At 45.6% G+C, this 22,203-nt stretch overlaps 1 long non-coding RNA gene and 1 other non-coding gene across 2 annotated transcripts in view; one reads left to right on the forward strand and one right to left on the reverse strand.

Moving 5' to 3' along the window:
* Positions 1–1,745: 1,745 nt before the first annotated feature.
* trnai-aau (transfer RNA isoleucine (anticodon AAU)) lies at positions 1,746–1,819 on the reverse strand. Its single transcript has one exon. It is a non-coding gene; the product is annotated as a tRNA-Ile (tRNA).
* Positions 1,820–5,694: 3,875 nt separating this feature from the next.
* LOC147117043 (uncharacterized) overlaps positions 5,695–22,203 on the forward strand; it is a 64,643-nt gene continuing 48,134 nt past the window's right edge. Inside the window, exons 1-2 of the long non-coding RNA XR_015078272.1 lie at positions 5,695–5,811; positions 6,662–6,709. This is a non-coding gene — a long non-coding RNA (uncharacterized LOC147117043). The remainder of the gene's footprint in view (positions 5,812–6,661; positions 6,710–22,203) is intronic.

Below are 22,203 nucleotides of genomic sequence, written 5' to 3' on the forward strand. Positions count from 1 at the left end.
TCCCTTTCACCTTAGGTTATTGAAAAATCACTGGATCAAGTACCTGTCACGATCCCAGGGCATCCCAAGCGCTTTACAGCCAATGAAGTACTCAATTCTATAAATACAAAAACTTTCAGCAACAACCAAGCAAGCTGACATTCTTGGGAGTGTCCTGAACCTCTCAGCAGAAGGTTTTTCATTTGCTAGATTAGTTTGCAATAAACAGGAATCTGATGTTCCCTTAAGCTGATCATCCCAGCAAAATATTACTGACATATGCAGTTTTCCAATTGAATATGCTAAGCCAATCTGTTGGCCGGTCTGTTTTGTGGTACTTGCTGGTTTGTGAATGGCAACTTGGGAAAGGGTATTTTCATTCAGTTTTCAGCTGGTAACTTTTTCCTTATACTTAGTCAATCAGGTATTCCTTTTGAGCCTATCACAATTTTTTTTTGCCCTGTACACTTATGACACTTTGGAAATGTGATACCTCTGAAGCCACACTTTCAGGTTTGAAAGATGTGACACAATGGTGCATGTTATATGCAAGAGCTAGACTTTTAATGACATAAGGAGGCTGCGTGATGGGAAATGATAGAGTAGGTAAAATATGGAATAGGAATAGGAAAACACTTGCTCAATTTTTGCTATTTGCCATGCATTGGAGAATTCCAGTGTGGTCCCATCCCGATCGGTGTGAAACCATGTATTGTCGAACATAGCAATCCAGGCTGAGGCAAGATGAATTTCTGCAGACTCAATTTGCCTTTCTGAATGGCCTTCCCCATCAGATCCTCGCCACGGAATCTTTTCAACAATATTGGTTGAGTGGGGGTGACCAGAACTAGGATGTGAGGGATTTCCTTTCCCGTCGGCCGGCAGCTCCTCGGCGGGAAGGCATTCCGACTGGGAGGAGGGGAGCCGAGCACGACGGCCAGAGGCCGGACCGTGAGCAGGAGAAGCAGGCCCCGGGCCGTCGGACCGTGGAGCCAGCGATGGTGAGGAGGAGGCCGCGGCGACCAGAGCATTCACATCCCAACGATGTGTTCAGCGAGTCGGGCGGAGGCAGCGCAGCGCAACGAGCAGCAGCAGCAGCCACGACGACCCGCTGCAGCACGTCGGGAAGCTCGCAGTCCAACTGGGAGGAGGGGAGCCGGGCATGGTGGCCAGAGGTCGGATCGTGAGCGGGAGAAGCAGGCCACCACACGTGGAGCCGGCAATAGTGAGGAGGAGGCCGCGATGACGAGGAGGACGGAGCGGCTGAGGGACATCGTGCTCCCACTGCCACTGGAAGCCATTGTATTGACTTTCTGAACACGGCGCTGTAAGAATAGCTGACGTGTCCCTACGGGGAGTAAGCATTCCATTGTACTTGTACTTGTACTGGTTACATATGGCAAATAAAATTGAATTGAATTGATTTCTAAAACAGACTCACTAATGACCTAACAAATCCCCTCCAGTCCCTTTTCCTTTTTATTTCCTTCTCCCCAAAATCCTCCAACACGTTTCTTATAGGATCACCCACAGATAGCTGGGGTGGTCTGACATTAGCCTCAGCCAGGCAGCCCTGAATTTATCCTGTACCCTGTATTTTAGAATGAATATGTGAATGTTTCTACCCTGTTCACCCTGTGTTCCAATAGTGGCTACTTGCAGATTCTACAAATGTGTAATTCTTTGATGTATGCTTATATGCTATCTTGTTTTAAACATTTTTTGTATAATGAAATTGAAATATTGTGAAGAAAAAAAATTATGGATGGCCCGTACGGGGATCGAACCCGCGACCTTGGCGTTATTAGCACCACGCTCTAACCAACTGAGCTAACCGGCCAGTACATGAAAGTTTTTCAATCTGATCCTACTTATAGGCATTTCAGAGTTACTGTTTTCATATATTAAGTAATAATTAATTTTATTTAATCCAAAAATAAATCTTTAAAGCATAATTAGAATTTTAAAACACAAAGTTAAATTCGTTTGTTAAAAATGTGAAGACTTACTCCATCTGGTGGCAATTGTGTGCATTCTTATGCTGCATTTAACAGATATTTAATTTTTAAATGTGTGTTCAGCACACTTCATTTATAACTAGTAAAAGTGTATTTGCAGCAGATTTTCTGCGAAGCTGCTGAGTCTGCTGGTTTTATTGATTGCTGCTCTGTATTGGTTGGACATGTTGTCTATTAAGATTCCTTGTTTTTTTTCCATTTCATTCTTAGCTATTTCAACACCATTTTCCCTTCCTTTGTGCAGTACTTTACACTTGCCTGCATTAAGTTTTATCTTCCAGTGTTCAACAGGAGCCCAGGAGATTCCTAGGTGTTGGAATACAGTTAGGGAAGTGGAAGGTACTGAGCTCTGGGACCATGCAAGGCAGAAGCACTGGAGTGGGGAATGCAAGGATTTGGCAGGATTTCAGGAGGGGTGAAGGAGAATGAAAACTTTAAGTCTTCATGAATCCCCCTCAGAAGTTCTGGAACAGTGGCTTCCCTCCAACTCAAGTGTGAGGAGCTCATGGACTTCTTTGTCTCTAAGATTGAGACTATACGATCAGCTGCCTCTGCCATTCCCCCTCCTTCCCCTAACCCACCGGGCCAAACCTGCCCTGAACTCGCATCTTTCTCCAGTTTCTCTCCGATCTCCCCTCTTGACCTCTCCACGCTCATTTTGTCCATGAGACCCACTTCCTGCTCCCTCAACCCTATTCCCACTAAACTGCTAACCACCTAACTTCCTTTTCTGGCTCCCATGTTAGCTGACATTGTTCTCCTTAGGTACTGTCCCCCTCTCCTTCAAATCTGCCGTCATCACCCCTCTCCTCAAAAACCAACCCTTGACCCCTCCGTCCTTACAAACAACCACCCCCATCTCCAACCTCCCTTTCCTCTCCAAAGTCCTTGAATGTGTTGTCGCCTCCCAAACCCATGCTCATCTTTCCCGGAACTCCATGTTTGAATCCCTCCAATCCGGTTTCCACCCCTGCCATAGTACCGAAACAGCTCTCATCAAAGTCACAAATGATATCCTTTGTGACTGTGACAAAGGTAAACTACCTCTCCTTGTCGTTCTCGACCTGTCTGCAGCCTATGACACGGTTGACCACTCCATCCTCCTGCAACGCCTTTCCACCATCGTCCAGCTGGGTGGAAAGTGTGAGGTTATGCACTTTGGCAGGAAAAATCGTAGAGCAAGTTATTATCTAAATGGCAAGAAACTGGGAAATACTGAAGTACAAAGGGATCTGGGGGTCCTGGTGCACGAAACTCAAAAGGTTAGTATGCAGGTGCAGCAAGTGATTAAGAAGGCCAATGGAATGTTGGCTTTCATTGCTCGGGGGATAGAATATAAAAATAGGGAGGTATTGCTTCAGTTGTACAAGGTATTGGTGAGACCGCACCTGGAATACTGCATACAGTTTTGGTGTCCATACTTAAGAAAGGACATACTTGCTCTCGAGTCAGTACAAAGAAGGTTCACTCGGTTAATCCCGGGGATGAGGGGATGGACATATGAGGAGAGGTTGAGTAGATTGGGACTCTACTCATTGGAGTTCAGAAGAATGAGAGGCGATCTTATTGTGAAGGGGTTGGATCGGGTGGATGCGGGGAAGATGTTCCCGATGATGGGTGAAACTAGAACTAGGGGGCATAGTCTTAGAATAAGGGGCTGCTCTTTCAAAACTGAGATGAGGAGGAACTACTTCACTCAGAGGGTGGTAGGTCCATGGAATATGCTACCCCAAAAAGCTGTAGAAGCTACATCATTACATAAATTTAAAACAGAAATAGACAGTTTCCTAGAAGTAAAGGGAATTAAGGGTTACGGGGAGCGGGCAGGAATTTGGACATGAGTCTAGGTTCGGATCGGTCATGGCCCTGTGGGTAGCGGAGCGGGCCCAGGGGCCGTGTAGCCTGATCCTGCTCCTATTTCGTGTGTCTAATTCTGTTAGATTCAGGAGATGGTTCTGTGATAGTGGATTGGCGGTTAGGATCAGATCAGCCATGATCTTATTGAATGGCGGAGCAGGCTCGAGGGGCCGATTGGCCTACTCCTGCTCCTATTTCTTATGTTCTTATGTTCTTATGACTGCACTCGTCTGGTTCCATGCTTATCTATCTAATCATGGCCAGAAAATCACCTGCAATGGCTTCTCTTCCCATTCCCGCATCATTACCTCTGGGGTGCCCCAAGGATCTCTCCTTGTCCCCCATCTATACGCTGCCCCTTGGCGACATCATCCGAAAACACGGCATCAGTTTCCACATGTATGCTGATGACACCCAGCTCTACCTCACCACCACTTCTCTCGACCCCACCACAGTCTCTAAATTAACACACTGCTTGTCCGACATCCAGTTCTGGATGAGCAGAAATTTTCTCCAATTAAATATTGGGAAGACTGAAGCCATTGTCTTCAGGCCCCGCCACAAACTCCGTTCCCTAGCCACTGACTCCATCCCTCTCCCTAGCCTCTGTCTGAGGCTGAACCAGACTGTTCGCAACCTTGGTGTCATATTTGACCCTGAAATGAGCTTCCGACCACATAGCCTATTTCCACCTCCGTAACATTGCCCATCTCCGCCCCACCTCAGTTCATCTGCTGCTGAAATCCTCACCCATGCCTTTGTTACCTCTAGACTTGACTATTCCAACGCACTCCTGGCTGGTCTCCCACTTCTACGTAAACTTGAGGTCATCCAAAACGTGGCTGCCCGTGTCCTAACTCGCACCAAGTCCCATTCGCCCATCACCCCTGTGCTCGCTGAGCTACATTGGCTCCTGGTTAAGCAACACCTTGATTTCAAAATTCTCATCCTTGTTTTCAAATCCCTCCATGGCCAAGCCCATCCCTATCTCTGTAATCTCCTTCAGCCCCACAACCCCCCTGAAATATCTGCGTTCCTCAAATTCTGCCCTCTTGAGCATCCCTGATTATAATCACTCAACCATTGGTGGCCGTGCCTTCTGTTGCCTAGGCCCTAAGCTCTGGAACTCCTTCCCTAAACCTTGCCGCCCCTCTACCTCTCTTTCCTCCTTTAAGACGCTCCTTACGTGGCTCGGTGTCAACTTTTAATTTTATAACACTCCTGTGAAGTGCCTTGGAATGTTTTACTACTTTAAAGGCGCTATATAAATACAAATTGTTGTTGTTGTTCCCAGCATTGATCTTAGGAATGCTCTTGTAGTTATTTAAAGTGCTTACTGCACTTATACTATCTTAATAAAAGTGCAGCAAGCTCTTCAAAGAACTTAAAATCAGTTCCATGATCACAGGCAGCAGCAGGCGACCAGCTCTCAGGGCGTGCAGCGTTGAAGCAACCACAGGTGGCAGGAGGGAGCACAGAACGGCCCACAGGCACTCAGGCAGCTTAGATGCAGGCAAGATGCCCATTTCAGAGGCCTCATACAGACAACACTGGAAGCAGAGCGCCATCTATGTTGGAGGTGCAAATTGGGAACTGGGCGGGCTCAGAATTGAAGTCAGTCAAGTGGGAAGAGTGAACCAATCAAGGTACGTACAACAAATTGGCTTGGAAATAGGAGGGCAGAGTTTCCACTTGTTTCTGCGAGTACTATCAACGCAATCCAGGTGGAATCGGCCGAACCAGTGCAAAAGATCATAGAATTTTAAACGTAAGTGAGTTGCGGCCAAAACCACTTACGTTCGTGTTTTCCGTGATCTTTTATGCTGGTTCACGATTCAATTCAACCGGATCAGGCTCCTCCCACAAAACTGGCAATGCACCCAGGTCACAATTGTGAGATTCTGCCGATTGCAGTGGTTACAGTATTGTGCTGATTTTCTTAGGCACACGGGCACTGGTAGGCATGTCTTTAAAGTTTTTCATATCGAAAAATATTTAATTTGCTAAGAAACTGACTAGTGTACACCAATGAAACTATTAAATGGTCCAGTATAGTTTTTTTAAAGTAATTTTCAAATAGGTTACTCACAGGTGGAGGAGTGGATATCCTGATTAAAAATGCTTATTTTTGTTGAAAAACCCATTTTCAGCTGTATTAATAAAACTGCATCAGGTTTACACTCTTAAATCCATCAAGGAATACTTTTTAACAAAGAAAAAGAAAAGAAACAATTAAGTTCTATTACACTACCATGATTGTGTAGGTTCATTGAAGATTTTATGTTTGTGATTATGCACGTTAATTTTAGTGGAAACTTGAACTGTAACCTGACCGGCGCAATTTTCAACACATTTTCCGCCCAAAGCGGAAACTCTACCCCAGGATGTTTAGGTGTGATGGAAAATGTGTGACAGGACAGGCAAGTGTTACAATAAGTAATTGCTATCTGTGTGTGTTATTGGGAGGACTCGTAAAAATCAACATTTCATTGTGCAGTACACACATCTGCTGCATATATGACAAATAAAATTGAATTGAATATCTGCAAGATTTTTAATATATCACTAGCAGATCTCTTGTGGCATTGCTCATGATGAGTTGTAAAGCATGTCGTTTAAAGCAATGTATTATCAAATCCACTGATTTACAGTGATTGAATAAGTCAGATTGCATTTTTACCATACGGGATTGTGGAGCATTAGTGATATTTCCGGATCCATTTCCATGATTGCATTTTTCTGAGAGGATTAAATCAGTTGCCTTTGTTACTATTATATATTTGTTATTTATTATGTTTTTTCCCCAGAGCCCAGGTTACAGAGGAAGATGGTAAGGAAGATGTTTCAGATTCCAGGTACATAGGAGTACTGTGTGTAGCAGGAATATGAAGTGGGAAAGAGTTGCTGTATGTTTTAGTCATGTTATGATGGAGGTCCTGGGATTGGTTTTCAGTTACATGTGGCTTTCCAATTTTTCCATTCGTAGTTCTTACAGGCTATCATGTGCAACATGAGTCTTCATATTTTACACTGAACCTGGCAGTTTTCACTATTGTTGAATCAGCGATAACTGCTTTCTTTTCTGCTGGAATGCAGAGAAGACAATCATGTTGCCTCAGGCCAGATCATTATTTGCATAAAATCAGATCAGGATTTTGGAGCATAATCTTCTGTGAAGTGCTGCAGGGGTTGAAAGATACATGTGCGTATTCAGGATCTTGGCTATCATGAGTTCCTCCAATTGATGTTGCTGTTCGTTCTCCAGATCCGATTTCCAACAATTGTGTTTTTTACTCCAGTACTTTTGCTGTAGTACGTTGCGCCACTGTGAGCTCAAATTATTGAGACCTTCTGACTCAGAGGCGAGAGTGTTACCACTGAGCCAAGGCTTAAGGTAAAATGAATGTTGCTCACAAAAGTTCTGCATTCACAGATATTTTGTCAAATACAACATATGCTAACATTGAGCTTTCCACAGTTAAAATGCTAAAGGGCAGGTATACATTTTAAATAGATAATGACAAATATGTAAGCTAATTGATACTAGCCACGTCAAAAATACATTACAATGAATACATTTTAATATTGGTTTTATAAAACCCGTAATAATTTTTTGTAGTACTGTACTTATTTAGTTAAATGTACTGGATAGTGTGATACTGAACCATAGAAGGTCCCAGGTTTGATCCCCAACCCATTCTGAGTTAGCTGACTTCAGCTCAGGCAGGAATGAAAGGACGAATATTGGCCGAAGTGCCGAGAGGGTGGGGAGGGGAACATTGACCATGGTTTGCATTCCTGATTGCTATTCAATGACACCTAGAAAGTGCACATGTAAAGAAAGGAGTTGCCTTTATATAGCGACTTTCACAACCTCAGGACATCCCAAAGTGCTTTACAGCCAATAAAGTACTTTTGAAGTGAAGTCACTGTTGGAACGTAGGAAACGTGGCAGCCAATTTGCACACAGCAAAGCCCCATAAACAACGATGTGATAATGACCAGATAATCTGTCTTTTAGGTGTTGGTTGAGGGTTAAATATTGGCCAGGACACGGGAGAATTTCGAAGTAGTGCCATGGAATTTTTTACATCCATCCAAGAGGGCAGACGGGGCCTTAGTTAAACGTCTTATCAGAAAGACGGCACCACCAACAGTGCAGCACTCCCTCAGCACTGCACTGAGAATGTCAGCCTGGATTTTGTGCTCAAGTCTCTGGAATGGGACTTGAAATAGTACTAAATTTCTCAAATTCAGTCGATTCTCTCTCAATTGGAGCGAGACACACTCATTTTGGTTTCAAAGTACAGTACCCACAGCTCCATTTGTTTAAGTGTGCTTGAAATTGGTCTTACTCTTTGATCATAAATCTGATTCGTAACATTTCCCTGATGTCGACAGATATGATGTCCTCCCTCCCCAGAAAGAAATAGCAAACGCACACATGAAAAAAGGCAAGATATCACAGTGCTGCCAAGCCTGCCAGCTCCTGGGACCATACCCCAGTGCAAGTCCACCACCTTCTAAGAATAGTAAGGGAAGAAAACTGGGAGAAAAAAAATGGTTTGTGGCCTTCATCATAAAGGCCTGTTGCCTTTATAATATTTTTACATTTTTCCAAGCGTTTGACTGTAACTCTTTGTGTATTCATTTGTGTACATGGAGAACAATTACAATATTTGAATAGTTTAATGACATATTACTAAATATGCTGAACACACTCCTATGGTTAATTAACAGATATCAATGAAATTGCAGTGCAACGAATTTGAATGTTTAGGAAAGTTAGCCTGCACATTTGAGAGGCCCTTCAGTTGTGTTCTGCCAATGGTAAAACGATCTGTGCGAAGATTTAGTTTCACTTTTGAGCTATATTTGCCCTTTTGAATACATTAATAAGTAACAAATTGTTGTATTATTTCTATATAACCGCAGTTTTAAAAGAAATTTACCAGCAGGTTATTCAGTAAATATTAGATGGAGACCTTTGTGCTCATTTGGACCAAAAAAACTCAGGATGTAACACTGACACTTTCCAAACACTAGCCTTAAATACACAATGGCCCAGTAATTCCTGTCACAACGCGTGAGTACGGACGGGGTACTCACGCGTGTGCCCGGAGCAATTGCCAGTTTTCAGCATGCACAGCGCATGCGCTGAAAACCGGCATTTCCGGTCCTCTGACCCAAGGGGTTAAGAGGCAGAACGCGCGCAACTGCACAGGCAGCGCGTGCGCAGTGAAATTCCTTTTTTTTTCCCCCAGAGTTGCGCGTGTGTAAAGGCCTCCGGTCTTTATGCATTGAAAAACCACACGTAAGTACTTAGTTTTTCAGGTAAGTGGTCTATTAATACAATTGAGAATTTTTTTTTCCACAGGTTTATTATTTTTAAAGAATTTACAGTAAGGTAAGTTTAGTTTTAGCCCTGATTTTTTATATAAATTTTTTTTTCAAATTTTAAAATTATTGTTTAAAATAGTTTTTCAGAGTTCTTTATGGTTCATTTAAGTAGTGCAATGTTTTTTTAAATTTTCTTTCAGGTTTAAGTAGTGTTTTGGGGCCAGGAGTTTTCATGAGTTTGACAGCTCTTACTGTCAAACTCATGAATGAACTTTTGCAACCTCCCATTGGTTGCCCTGTGCTCACGTGACCCCAGCCGTCTCATCGCACTAAGCACAGCGCGGCAGGACCTCAAGCGGGCCAGTCAGAGGAAATGCAATGCGGGCTGTAGTGTCCGAGTATCAATAATACACGGACTGCAGGACAACAATAATAACAGGTATTTACTGAACAGAGGGTAACTTAAGACTGAAGTACAGAAGCCTGCTATGGCTTTATATACAGGGGTGGTCACTGCCGGTACTGCAGTATAGAATCAGTTCTTCTCTTGAAGGTACATACACAACAATTCCTCCCCTTTTAGATAAACAGTACATAACATACATTTAACAACTAAATAATAACTAATTACAATTACAATTTTCTCTGTACTATATACATCAACTGAAATAATCATTTATAAGTTCAGTCTTTGAGGAGGCTTCCTGATCCTGACTGGATAGCGCCTTTCTCGAGTATCCTGTTCTTGCGGCGGAGTCGATTCTGGCTCATTGTCATTGGTTGGTTCGTCAGCTTCCAATACCACTGCTTCTGAGGTAGAGGCAATCTGTACTTCGGGTTTATTACCAGGTGCACATGCTCGTGATATGGGTTTGGCTTGTTCCTGTGACTCTAGAATCTGGTCAGCATGGCGTCTCACGATGCTCTCTCCAACGTCCACTGTGTACATTAATGGTCCCTGCTCTGTGCATATCGTTCCTGGCTGCCATTTTTCTGTTCGGTAGTCGCGGGCCAAGACTGGTTGCCCTATCTTGAAGCTCCTGGTTGGCTTCTCATTGATGTGCTGGAATTGCTTGTCCTCAACATCTCGTCTTATGTTTGGTTTGGGCAAATCCAGGCGACATCTTAGCCTTCGGTTGAAGAACATTATGGCTGGAGCTTGGTGGGTGACTGCATGTGTCGCATTCCGGTAAGCAGACAAGAAATTATCCACCTTGTGTTGTAGTGGTATGTCGTCGTTATACATCGCCTTTATTGCCTTTTTAAAGGTCTGAACAAACCTCTCAGCCAATCCATTTGTGGCTGGATAATATGGGGCAGATGTGTAATGTTTCACTCCATTATTCCTCAGAAACCTCCGGAAATCCTCGGACACAAACTGTGGCCCATTGTCGGAGCAAATCTGTTCTGGCAAGCCATTCCTGGCGAAGATGGTCCGTAGGACTGCAATAGTTTTCTCCGTGGTGGTGGAGGACATTTTGATGACCTCTGGCCATTTCGAATGGGTGTCCACGGCGATTAGGAACATTGAGTCCATAAATGGACCAGCAAAATCAATGTGTACCCGTTGCCATGGAGATGAGGGCCACTCCCATGGATGTAGCGGGGCCTGTGGTGGAGCGTTTTGGACCTACTGGCAACCTGTGCATCTCTTGGTCATATCCTCAATTTCTTTATCGATTCCCGGCCACCACACAAATGCCCTGGCTAGGCTCTTCATTTTCACCCCTCCCAGATGACCCTCATGAAGCTCATTGAGCACTCTATCTCTCAACTTGGGTGGAATTACCACTCGGGATCCACACATCAAGGTCCCCCGGCACACTGACAGCTGTTCTCTCCTTGGCGAGAATGCTGGCAACAGTGAGTCGCCATGTGCTGGCCATCCCTTCACCGTCAAATCATAGAGCCAAGAGAGTGTCGGGTCATTTCGGGTTTCCTTCTCTATACTTGAGTTTGTAACAGGTAGACATTCGACTATGGTCGCATGGAATATCTCAACAGGGTCCACTGCAGGTGCTTCCTCTACCGTAGGCAACGGTAGGCGCGACAGCCCATCAGCGTTTCCATGCTGTTTCGTACCCTTGTACTCTCTCTCGTACTGATGTGCTCCTAGAAAAAGTGACCATCTTTGCAGCCGTTGCGCCGTCATCACCGGAACGCCCTTCTTTGGGTTAAAAATGGAGACCAGGGGCTGATGATCAGTCAGTAGGGTGAATTTCTGCCCGTGCAGATAGTGATTGAACTTCTTCACCCCGCACACCAGGCTGAGGGCCTCCCTGTCAATCTGGGCGTAGTTACACTTGGCTGTGGTTAACAAGCGCGACGCAAAGGTTATTGGCCTCTCTGAACCATCAAGGAATTTGTGTGACAGCACCGCTCCGATGCCGTAGGGAGACGCATCACATGCTAACCGAATCGGTAGTGTTGGATTGTAGTGGGCCAGTACTTCTGTTGAAGTGATTAGGCATTTACATTCCTGAAAGGCACGCTTACACTCATCACTCCATTTCCATGTTACTCCAGTTTGCAGCAGGGCGTTCAGTGGGTGCAGAATTGTAGATAAATTCGGCAAAAACTTATGGTAGTAGTTCACCAACCCGAGGAACGACCTCAGTTGCGACACATTTTCCGGTGCTGGAGCCTTGACTACAGCCTCAATCTTGTCCGGCGACTTATGCAACCATTCCTCATCAATCATGTGGCCACAATACGAGATTTGTCTCCTGAAGAACTTGCATTTGGGGTGGTTGGCTCGTAGCCCATATTCCTGTAATCTAGTGAGCACCTGCTCCAGGTTGGCAAGGTGTTCACTGTCATTTTCGCCCGTAACCAGGGTGTCGTCCAAATAACACTGGGTCCCCGGGATCCCTTGCAGGACTTGTTCCATTGCCCTCTGCCAAATAGCCGGGGCTGATGCTACCCCGAATACCAGTCGATTGTACTGGTAAAGGCCTTTGTGAGTGTTTATCGTGAGGTATTTCCCAGATGCTTCTTCCACCTCCATTTGTAGATACGCTTGGGCCAGATCAATCTTTGTAAAGCGTTTCCCTCCAGATAGTGAGGCGAAAATATCTTCTATCCGTGGAAGTGGATATTGTACTGTGTGCAGGACTGGGTTCACAGTCACCTTGAAGTCCCCACAGATGCGAACCTTCTTCGGCTCCCCAGGCGTGCTGGTCAATGATTTCTTCATTACAGGAACGATGGGTGTGGCCCACTCGCTCCAATCCACCTTGGACAGCACACCCAAACACTCCAGACTCTCCAGCTCTGCTTCAACGCCTGGGCGGATCGCGTAAGGTACCGGTCTGGCCTTAAAAAATTTTGGGTTTGCGTTATCTTTGATTTTTATCGTTGCCGTTACTCCTTTTAGAGCCCCAAGTCCTTGTTGGAACACCTCTTTCGTGTCAGTTAGAATTTTTGACAGTCGCCCAGGTGTGACGTCATCATCATTTTTGTCAGTCACAGTTAGCGCCTGAATGGAATGCCAATCCAATTGTATTTTTCGGATCCATTCACGTCCCAATAATGGTGGTCCTCCATCTTGTAGTATATATAGATACAGTTTCTGTGTTTCCTTGCTGTTGTATTTAACTGGCACCCTTATTTTTCCTCTGGGGTAGACTTTTTGCCCCGTGTATGTCTTCAATACAATGGACGTGTCCTTCAAGGGTATGTGTGAGAATAGCCGCTCATAGTCTCGTCGATTCATGACAGTTAGGGCTGATCCAGTGTCCAATTCCATCTTTACTGGGGACCCTGCTATCATGAGGGTGACCCAAATGGTTCGGTGATCCTCCTTTGCGATCACGTTGTGTAACTTTAGACAACTTAGTCTCCTGCTCCCGGAGTCATTATCACTCTCCTGATCTTCCAAACTACTGTCTGTCAATTTCTTTACTTTCTTGTACTTTTCCTTAGTAGTTCTTGTAGTGTTGATTTTCTTTCCCGACCTGCAGACTCTTGCTATGTGTCCCATTTTCCCACATTGCCTGCATACTTTGTCCTTAAACCAGCAGTCCTTCTGATCATGGGTTGTTCTGCCGCAGCGATAGCACTTTTCTGCTCCATACGCCATTTTGTTAGCGCTGTATTCTTGTGGTTTCTGTTGTATTTCCGCAGCTCCCCGTGCTGCTGCTTCGTAGGATACTGCCACGCTGAAAGCCTGTTCTAGCGTCAGGTCCTTTTCCGAAAGTAGTCGTTTCTGGGTTCCTTCACTCTGGAGCCCGCAGACAAACTTATCCCGTAAGGTGTCTGCCAGTCCTGCTCCGAACTGGCAGTGCTTCGATAACTTGCGTAGTTCCTTAAGATAGTCAGCATTGCTCTCATCTTTGTGCTGGGTTCTTTTATGGAACTTGAATCTTTCTGCTATCAGCAGCGATGTCGGGTTTAGGTGTTCCTGTAAGATATCAACAATCTCTTCAAAACTTTTCTCCATTGGTTTAGCTGGGGTAATTAAATTCCGCAATAGGCTGTACGTTCTCGCGCCCATCAAATTTAATAATATCGACGCCTTCTTTCCATCGGCCACCTCATTTGCCTTGCAGTACACTTCAATTCTTTGCACATACGTGGTCCAGTCTTCTACCTCGTTGTTGAAAGCAGTGATACTGCCACTTTTCGGCATCTTGGGTAATTTAAAATGGTGCCTCCCGCGCTTTTTCTTCTTCCCCAATGGATTAAATTGGCGCCTCCCGTGATTTTCCTTCTTCCCAATTGGAATAAAATGGCGCCTCCCGCGCTTTTCCTTCTTCCCCTTGCTGCCACGCTGCTCCTAGTGTTCTGCAGGGTAATGGCGGCGACCCGCGGCTTTGGCGCATCTCACTTTTCCTTCCCCTTGTTTTATTTTCTCTCCGCTGCCCGGTTCTTGAGCACCGACCGCGCCCTGTGCGCTCCACCCTCTCTCTCTCTTCCTCCCGACGACGCTGCACGGCCCCTTTGCAGAGCTGCTCGATCGAGCTCGAGCCCGCCGCAGTCCGGAAGGGTCAGCGCACTACCTGCTACCAGCACAATTTGCTGGAACACCTTGACTGGGGAGCCAAGCCCAGCTCTCCACAGCCTCTCCTGCAACTCTCCGAACTCCGATGGATCCTTGGGCGGTTGCCCGCGGTCGACGCCCGTTGCTCTGACTTCGACCTCCAAGAAGCTTCTTCTCAGGGAAAGATCCCCGTGAGGTGATGCAGTACTGCAGGTGAGTTCGAACCTGTTCGTCGCCAATGTAGTGTTTGAGTATCAATAATACACGGACTGCAGGAGAACAATAATAACAGGTATTTACTGAACAGAGGGTAACAAGACTGAAGTACAGAAGCCTGCTATGGCTTTATATACAGGGGTGGTCACTGCCGGTACTGCAGTATAGAATCAGTTCTTCTCTTAAAGGTACATACACAACACGGGCCAGAATTAAAATGTCAGCGCGCTGGGTAAGTGAACATCGGGGGCTTGCACGCGCGGCAAGCTCCCGATCCGAATTTCAGGGCCAATATCACCAATACTTCTGAGTGAGGTCTAAAGTGTCGAACTACTTATGCATCTTAGAGGAATAGGTTTTCACAGAAACCTTTGCAACTGCTGTGACATTATAGATTAAAATGTAGTTGTTTTGCAAACAGCCTTATTACACTGATATGTTCAGGCAAAAATGATTGCACTGGATTTTGGCTAGATAATGCCACCTAGTGGCCAAGGGTAACCCACTAATATACTAAAATACTTTTAACAATTAAAATGTTGTACTATTTATCACTTAGAGTTTCCAATCAGCTGTTAGTCCAACCAGCACTGGGCTGTACAAAAATCGCACCTGCCCAACCCATACTGTGGTGATGTTGCATGTATTTCCCAAATCAGCATCATTGGAATAACGTGGCAAGCTCCAGGCATGGAAAATGCCATGAGAAGGATTTCACCTGTTGAGGGGTGGGAAATTGTGCTGCTGCAGGATTTAAAGTCCTGCAGCAGATAAAAAGTGCAATTGATGTGATTTGTCAGATTTGGAAGCCGGCAAACTTCTGACACAAAATCATCATGGGCCTGAAATTCCTGGCCTAGGAATCATAAAATCATAGAAATTTGCAGCACAGAAGGAGGCCATTCAGCCCATCGTGTCTGTGCCGGTCAATAAATAGCTATCCAGCCTAATCCCACTTTCCAGCTCTTGGTCTGTAGCCCTTGTTGTGTATGTACCTTTAAGAGAAGAACTGATTTTATACTGCAGTACCGGCAGTGACTACCCCTGTATAAAAGGCCCTAGCAGGCTTCTGTACTTCAGTCTGACGTTACCCTCTGTTCAGTAAAATACCTGTTTAATTGTTCTCCCGAAGTCCGTGTATTATTGAGGCGCGGACTTTACATTGGCGACAAGCAAGTTCGAACTCACCTGCAGTGCTGCATCACCTCACGGGGACCTTTCCCTGAGAAGAAGTTTCTTGGAGGTCGAAGTCAGAGCAACGGGCGTCGACCGCGAGCAACCGCCCAAGGATCCATCGGTGTTCGGAGAATTGCGGGAGAGGCTGTGGAGAGCTGAGCTTGGTTCCCCAGTCAAGGTGTTCCAGCAAATTGTGCTGGTAGCAGGTAGTGCGCTGACCCTTCCGGACTGCGGCGGGCTCGAGCTCAATCGAGCGGCTCTGCAAAAGGGGCCGCGCAGCGTCGCCGGGAGGAAAGAGAGAGAGAGGGTGGAGCGCACAGGGCGCGGTCGGTGCTCAAGAACCGGGCAGCGGAGAGAAAATAAACGAGGGGAAGGAAAAGTGAGACGCGCCGAAGCCGCGGGTCGCCGCCATTACCCTGTAGAACGCTAGGAGCAGCGTGGCAGCAAGGGGAAGAAGGAAAAGCGCGGGAGGCGCCATTTTATTCCATTAGGGGAAGAAGGAAAATCGCGGGAGACGCCATTTTAAATCACCCAAGATGTCGAAGAGTGGCAGTATCACTGCTTTCGACAACGAGGTAGAAGACTGGACCATGTATGTGGAAAGAATTGAAGTATACTGCAATGCCAATGAGGTGGCCAATGGAAAGAAGGCGTCGGTATTATTAAATTTGATGGGCGCGAGAACGTACGGCCTATTGCGGAATTTAATTACCCCAGCTAAACCAATGGAGAAAAGTTTTGAAGAGATTGTTAATATCTTACAGGAACACCTAAACCCTACACCGCTGCTGATAGCAGAAAGATTCAAGTTCCATAAAAGAAACCAGCACAAAGATGAGAACAATGCTGACTATCTTACGGAACTACGCAAGTTATCGAAGCACTGCCAGTTCAGAGCAGGACTGGCAGACACCTTACGGGATAAGTTTGTCTGCGGGCTCCCGAGTGAAGGAACACAGAAACGACTACTTTCGGAAAAGGACCTGACGCTAGAACAGGCTTTCAGCGTGGCAGTATCCTACGAAGCAGCAGCACAGGGAGCTGCGGAAATACAACAGAAACCACAAGAATACAGCGCTAACAAAATGGCGTATGGAGCAGAAAAGTGCTATCGCTGTGGCAGAACAACCCATGATCAGAAGGACTGCTGGTTTAAGGACAAAGTATGCAGGCAATGCGGGAAAATGGGACATATAGCAAGAGTCTGCAGGTCGGGAAAGAAAACCAACACTACAAGAACTACTAAGGAAAAGTACAAGAAAGTAAAGAAATTGACAGACAGTAGTTCGGAAGATCAGGAGAGTGATAATGACTCCGGGAGCAGGAGACTAAGTTGTCTAAAGTTACACAACGTGATCGCAAAGAAGGATTACCGAACCATTTGGGTCACCCTCATGATAGCAGGGTCCCCAGTAAAGATGGAATTGGACACAGGATCAGCCCTAACTGTCATGAATCGATGAGACTATGAGTGGCTATTCTCACACATACCCTTGAAGGACACGTCCATTGTATTGAAGACATACACGGGGCAAAAAGTCTACCCCAGAGGAAAAATAAGGGTGCCAGTTGAATACAACGGCAAGGAAACACAGAAACTATCTATATATACTACCAGATGGAGGACCACCATTATTGGGACGTGAATGGATTCGAAAAATACAATTGGATTGGCATTCCATTCAGGCGCTAACTGAGACTGATAAAAAGGATGATGACGTCACACCTGGGCGACTGTCAAAAATTCTAACTGATGCAAAAGAGGTGTTCCAACAAGGACTTGGGACTCTAAAAGGAGTAACGGCAACGATAAAAATCGAAGATAACGCAAACCCAAAATTTTTTAAGGCCAGACCTGTACCTTACGCGATCCGCCCAGCCGTTGAAGCAGAGCTGGAGAGTCTGGAGCGTTCGGGTGTGCTGTCCAAGGTGGACTGGAGCGAGTGGGCCACACCCATCGTTCCTGTAATGAAGAAATCATTGAGCAGCATGCCTGGGGAACCGAAGAAGGTTCGCATCTGTGGGGACTTCAAGGTAACTGTGAACCCAGTCCTGCACACAGTACAATATCCACTTCCACGGATAGAAGATATTTTCGCCTCACTATCTGGAGGGAAACGCTTTACAAAGATTGATCTGGCCCAAGCGTATCTACAAATGGAGGTGGAAGAAGCATCGAGGAAATACCTCACGATAAACACTCACAAAGGCCTTTACCAGTACAATCGACTGGTATTCGGGGTAGCATCAGCCCCGGCTATTTGGCAGAGGGCAATGGAACAAGTCCTGCAAGGGATCCCGGGGACCCAGTGTTATTTGGATGACATCCTGGTGACGGGCGAAAATGACAGTGAACACTTTGCCAACCTGGAGCAGGTGCTCACTAGATTGCAGGAATATGGGCTACGAGCCGACCGCCCCAAATGCGAGTTCTTCAGGAGACAAATCTCGCATTGTGGCCACATGATTGATGAGGAAGGGTTGCATAAGTCGCCAGACAAGATTGAGGCTGTAGTCAAGGCGCCAGCACCGGAAAATGTGTCGCAACTGAGGTCGTTTCTCGGGCTGGTGAACTACTACCATAAGTTCTTGCCGAATTTATCTACAATTCTGCACCCACTGAACGCCCTGCTGCAAACTGGAGTAACATGGAAATGGAGTGATGAGTGTAAGCGTGCCTTTCAGAAATGTAAATGCCTAATCACTTCAAAAGAAGTATTGGCCCACTACAACCCAACACTACCGATTCGGTTGGCATGTGATGCGTCTCCCTATGGCATTGGAGCGGTGCTGTCACACAAATTCCTTGACGGTTCAGAGAGGCCAATAGGGTAAAAATGAAAAGCTTACCGAGGGCTTATGTGTGGTGGCCGGGAATCGATAAACAAATCGAGGACCTGACCAAGAGCTGCTCAGGATGCCAGAAAGTCCAAAATGCACCACCACAGGCCCCTCTACACACATGGGAGTGGTCCTCATCTCCATGGCAATGGGTACACGTTGATTTTGCTGGTCCATTTATGGACTCAATGTTTCTAATCGCCATGGACGCCCATTCGAAATGGCCAGAGGTCATCAAAATGTCCTCCACCACCACGGAGAAAACTATTGCAGTCCTACGGACCATCTTCACCAGGAATGGCTTGCCAGAACAGATTTGCTCCGACAATGGGCCACAGTTTGTGTCCGAGGATTTCCGGAGGTTTCTGAGGAATAATGGGGTGAAACATGACACATCTGCCCCATATCATCCAGCCACAAATGGATTAGCTGAAAGGTTTGTTCAGACCTTTAAAAAGGCAATAAAGGCGATGTATAACGACGACATACCACTACAACACAAGGTGGATAATTTCTTGTCTGCTTACCGGAATGCGACACATGCAGTCACCAACCAAGCTCCAGCCATAATGTTCTTCAACCGAAGGCTAAGATGTCGCCTGGATTTGCTCAAACCAAACATAAGATGAGATGTTGAGGATAAGCAATTCCAGCACATCAATGAGAAGCCAACCAGGAGCTTCAAGATAGGACAACCAGTCTTGGCCCGCGACTACCGAACAGAAAAATGGCAGCCAGGAACGATATGCACACAGCAGGGACCACTAATGTACACAGTGGACGTTGGAGAGAGCATCGTGAGACGCCATGCTGACCAGATTCTAGAGTCACAGGAACAAGCCAAACCTATACCACGAGCATGTGCACCTGGTAATGAGCCCGAAGTACAGATTGCGTCTACCTCAGAAGCAGTGGTATTGGAAGCTGACGAACCAACCAATGACAATGAGCCAGAATCGACTCCACCGCAAGAACAGGATACTCGAGAAAGGCGCTATCCAGTCAGGATTAGGAAGCCTCCTCAAAGACTGAACTTATAAATGATTATTTCAGTTGATGTATACAGTACCGAGAAAATTGTAATTGTAATTAGTTATTATTTAGTTGTTAAATGAATGTTATGTACTGTTTATCTAAAAGGGGAGGAATTGTTGTGTATGTACCTTTAAGAGAAGAACTGATTCTATACTGCAGTACCGGCAGTGACCACCCCTGTATAAAAGGCCCTAGCAGGCTTCTGTACTTCAGTCTGACGTTTCAGTGAAATACCTGTTTAATTGTTCTCCCGAAGTCCGTGTATTATTGAGGCGCGGACTTTACAGCCCTGTAGGTTAAAGCACTTCAAGTGCATATCCAAGTACTTTTTAAATGCGATGAGGGTTTTTGCCTCTACCATACTTTCAGGCAGTAAAAGGAGAGTGTGGAAAATGGCAGTTGCGCACACGGGGGAAGGGAAGAATTTTGGGAAGTCTCTCGATCTTCTGGATTTCTACCCCATTTGCACTCCATCGTAAACTCTGGCAAAAGTGAGGACGGGCTGAAGAAGCACCCATTTTTGGTCTCCCTATCTAAAGGAAGGATATACTTGCCTTGGAGGTGGCGCAACAAAGGATCACTAGATTGATTCCTGGGATGAGAGGGCTGTCCTATGATGAGAGATTGTGTAGAATGGGCCTATACTCTCTGGAGTTTAGCAGAATGAGAGGTGATCTCATTGAAACATACAAGATTCTGAAGGGGATTGACAGGGTAGATGCTGAGAGGTTGTTTCCCCTGGCTGGAGTGTCGAGAACTAGGGGGCATAGTCTCACGATAAGGGGTAGGTCATTTAAGACTGAGATGAGGAAGAAATTCTTCACTCAGAGGGTTGTGAATCTTTGGAATTCTCTGCTCCAGAGGGCTGTGAATGCTGAGTCTTTGAGTATACTCAAGGCTGAGATAGATAGATTTTTGGACTCATGGGGAATCAAGGGATATGGAGATCGGGTGGGAAAGTGGATTTGAGGTCGATGATCAGCCATGATCTTATTAAATGGCGGAACAGGCTCAAGAGGCCATATGGCCTACTCCTGCTCTTATTTCTTATGTTATTAATGGCCCAGAAATTCTGGTCGGAGGCTTCCCGCAGGCGTAAGCCCCCGACCCGCGCAAACGAACCGCGCCGACCATAATGCTCTGGGCCGGCATAGAATTCAGTTGATGTGCCTCCTCAAACTGCCGGTGTGCAGGGCACGTGTATCCCAGTGGCGCAGCTAGTTCGCAGCGTCCCTGGGATCACGTGGGCCATGGGGACCGAATTGGAGCAGGGAATCTCCATTCACAAATTTGACAGGAAGACCTGTCAAATCTATGAATAGAGATCACCCTCAAAACATAAGTAAAACTTCAAATAATTTTTTTTTTTAAATCACATTTTTAAAATGACTATAAATTACATAAATTAACTATTTTAAACAAAAATTTAAATTTTTGAAAAAAAATTCAAGTTTTTAACGAGGCTAAAAATAAACTTACCTTTCTTTACAGTATTTTAAAATGATAAATAAGTGTTAAAAACATTTTTCTTTTACCTCTTACCTTGTTAAAAGCAGGCCTTGCGCCTGCTTTTCCAGGCACAGCTGCTACCGACTTATCCGGACAGCATCAACCTCGAAAAAAACGGAAGTTCCAGTCGTACGCGCTGCTTCTCCAGTGCAGGCGTTTCACCTGCGAACCCCTTCAGAGAACGGAAGTTCTGGTTTCCAGCGCATGTGCAGTGCATGCGTGAAACCGGCCCTTCCGTTGGCCCTACGGGCGAGTACACAGCGCGTACTCACCCGTAGGGAACAGAATTTCGGGGCCCTTATGTTCTTAAAGGCGCAGCAATGCTAATCACGGATTCCATCATTTCTACCTATGAATCTGCCCCTCCAAATGAATGCCTGTGTAAAGCAGATGTTTTTGTCATGATGAAGGTGGAAGTGGTTTCTTTGAGGTAAACTGGTACAGTTTTGATCGAACTGACAGTTTTTACCAAATGTTTGAATTTCCTGCATTGATTTCAAAATTCTTTTGTTGCTTTCTCAAGCTGAAGCCATCGCTACAATTTTGCTTCCCTGTGTTAGGCAACAAATGACTCTCCAAAATGAGGTTCCCATATATGTGTGATTTACATGTTGGAGGACGAGCAGCAGGAGGCTGTATGGAAAGTCAGGCTCATCAGGCAGCACCAGAGGAGAACCAAAACGTCCCAGTAGTATTCTGCCAGCAGGATGTACCAAACCCAGCCACTCATTGCTAAATCTCATTCAGGAGTGGTGTCTCAGGAAGCTGCAAGTCAGTCATGAAGCTTTGGAAGATCTATGTTCGTTGCTGCGGTAAGATCTTCAGACGAGGTCAGCAGCAAGGACCGATCTCACAGTATCAGAGAAGATCACAACAGCACTGAACATTTATGCACTGAACATTCCAGGGAGTGACTGGAGGCTTCAATTTAAGATCAGCCAATTCGCTGTGCATACTTGCATTAGGCAAGTCACAAAAGCCAGGGTAGCACAGATTATACAGTTCAACAATGGTCCGAGGCAGATGAATGAAAGAGTAATCAATTTTTACCAAATTGTAGGATTTCCCAGGGTTTAGGGGCCATCAAATACATTCATGTGGTTATGCATGCCCCAAATGTCAACTCCCAGAGTTACACCAATTGAAAGTTTTTATTCCTGAATATGCAGTTAATGCACAATCATAAACACAGATTCTTGCAAATTAATGATAGTTATACTGCGAGCTGTCACAATGTTTTATACTTTGGCA

This window comes from Somniosus microcephalus, chromosome 5 (genome assembly GCF_052327205.1).
Source record: "Somniosus microcephalus isolate GS21.2 chromosome 5, FLI_Smic_1.0, whole genome shotgun sequence".
In the NCBI taxonomy this organism is placed as follows: Eukaryota; Metazoa; Chordata; class Chondrichthyes; order Squaliformes; family Somniosidae; genus Somniosus; species Somniosus microcephalus.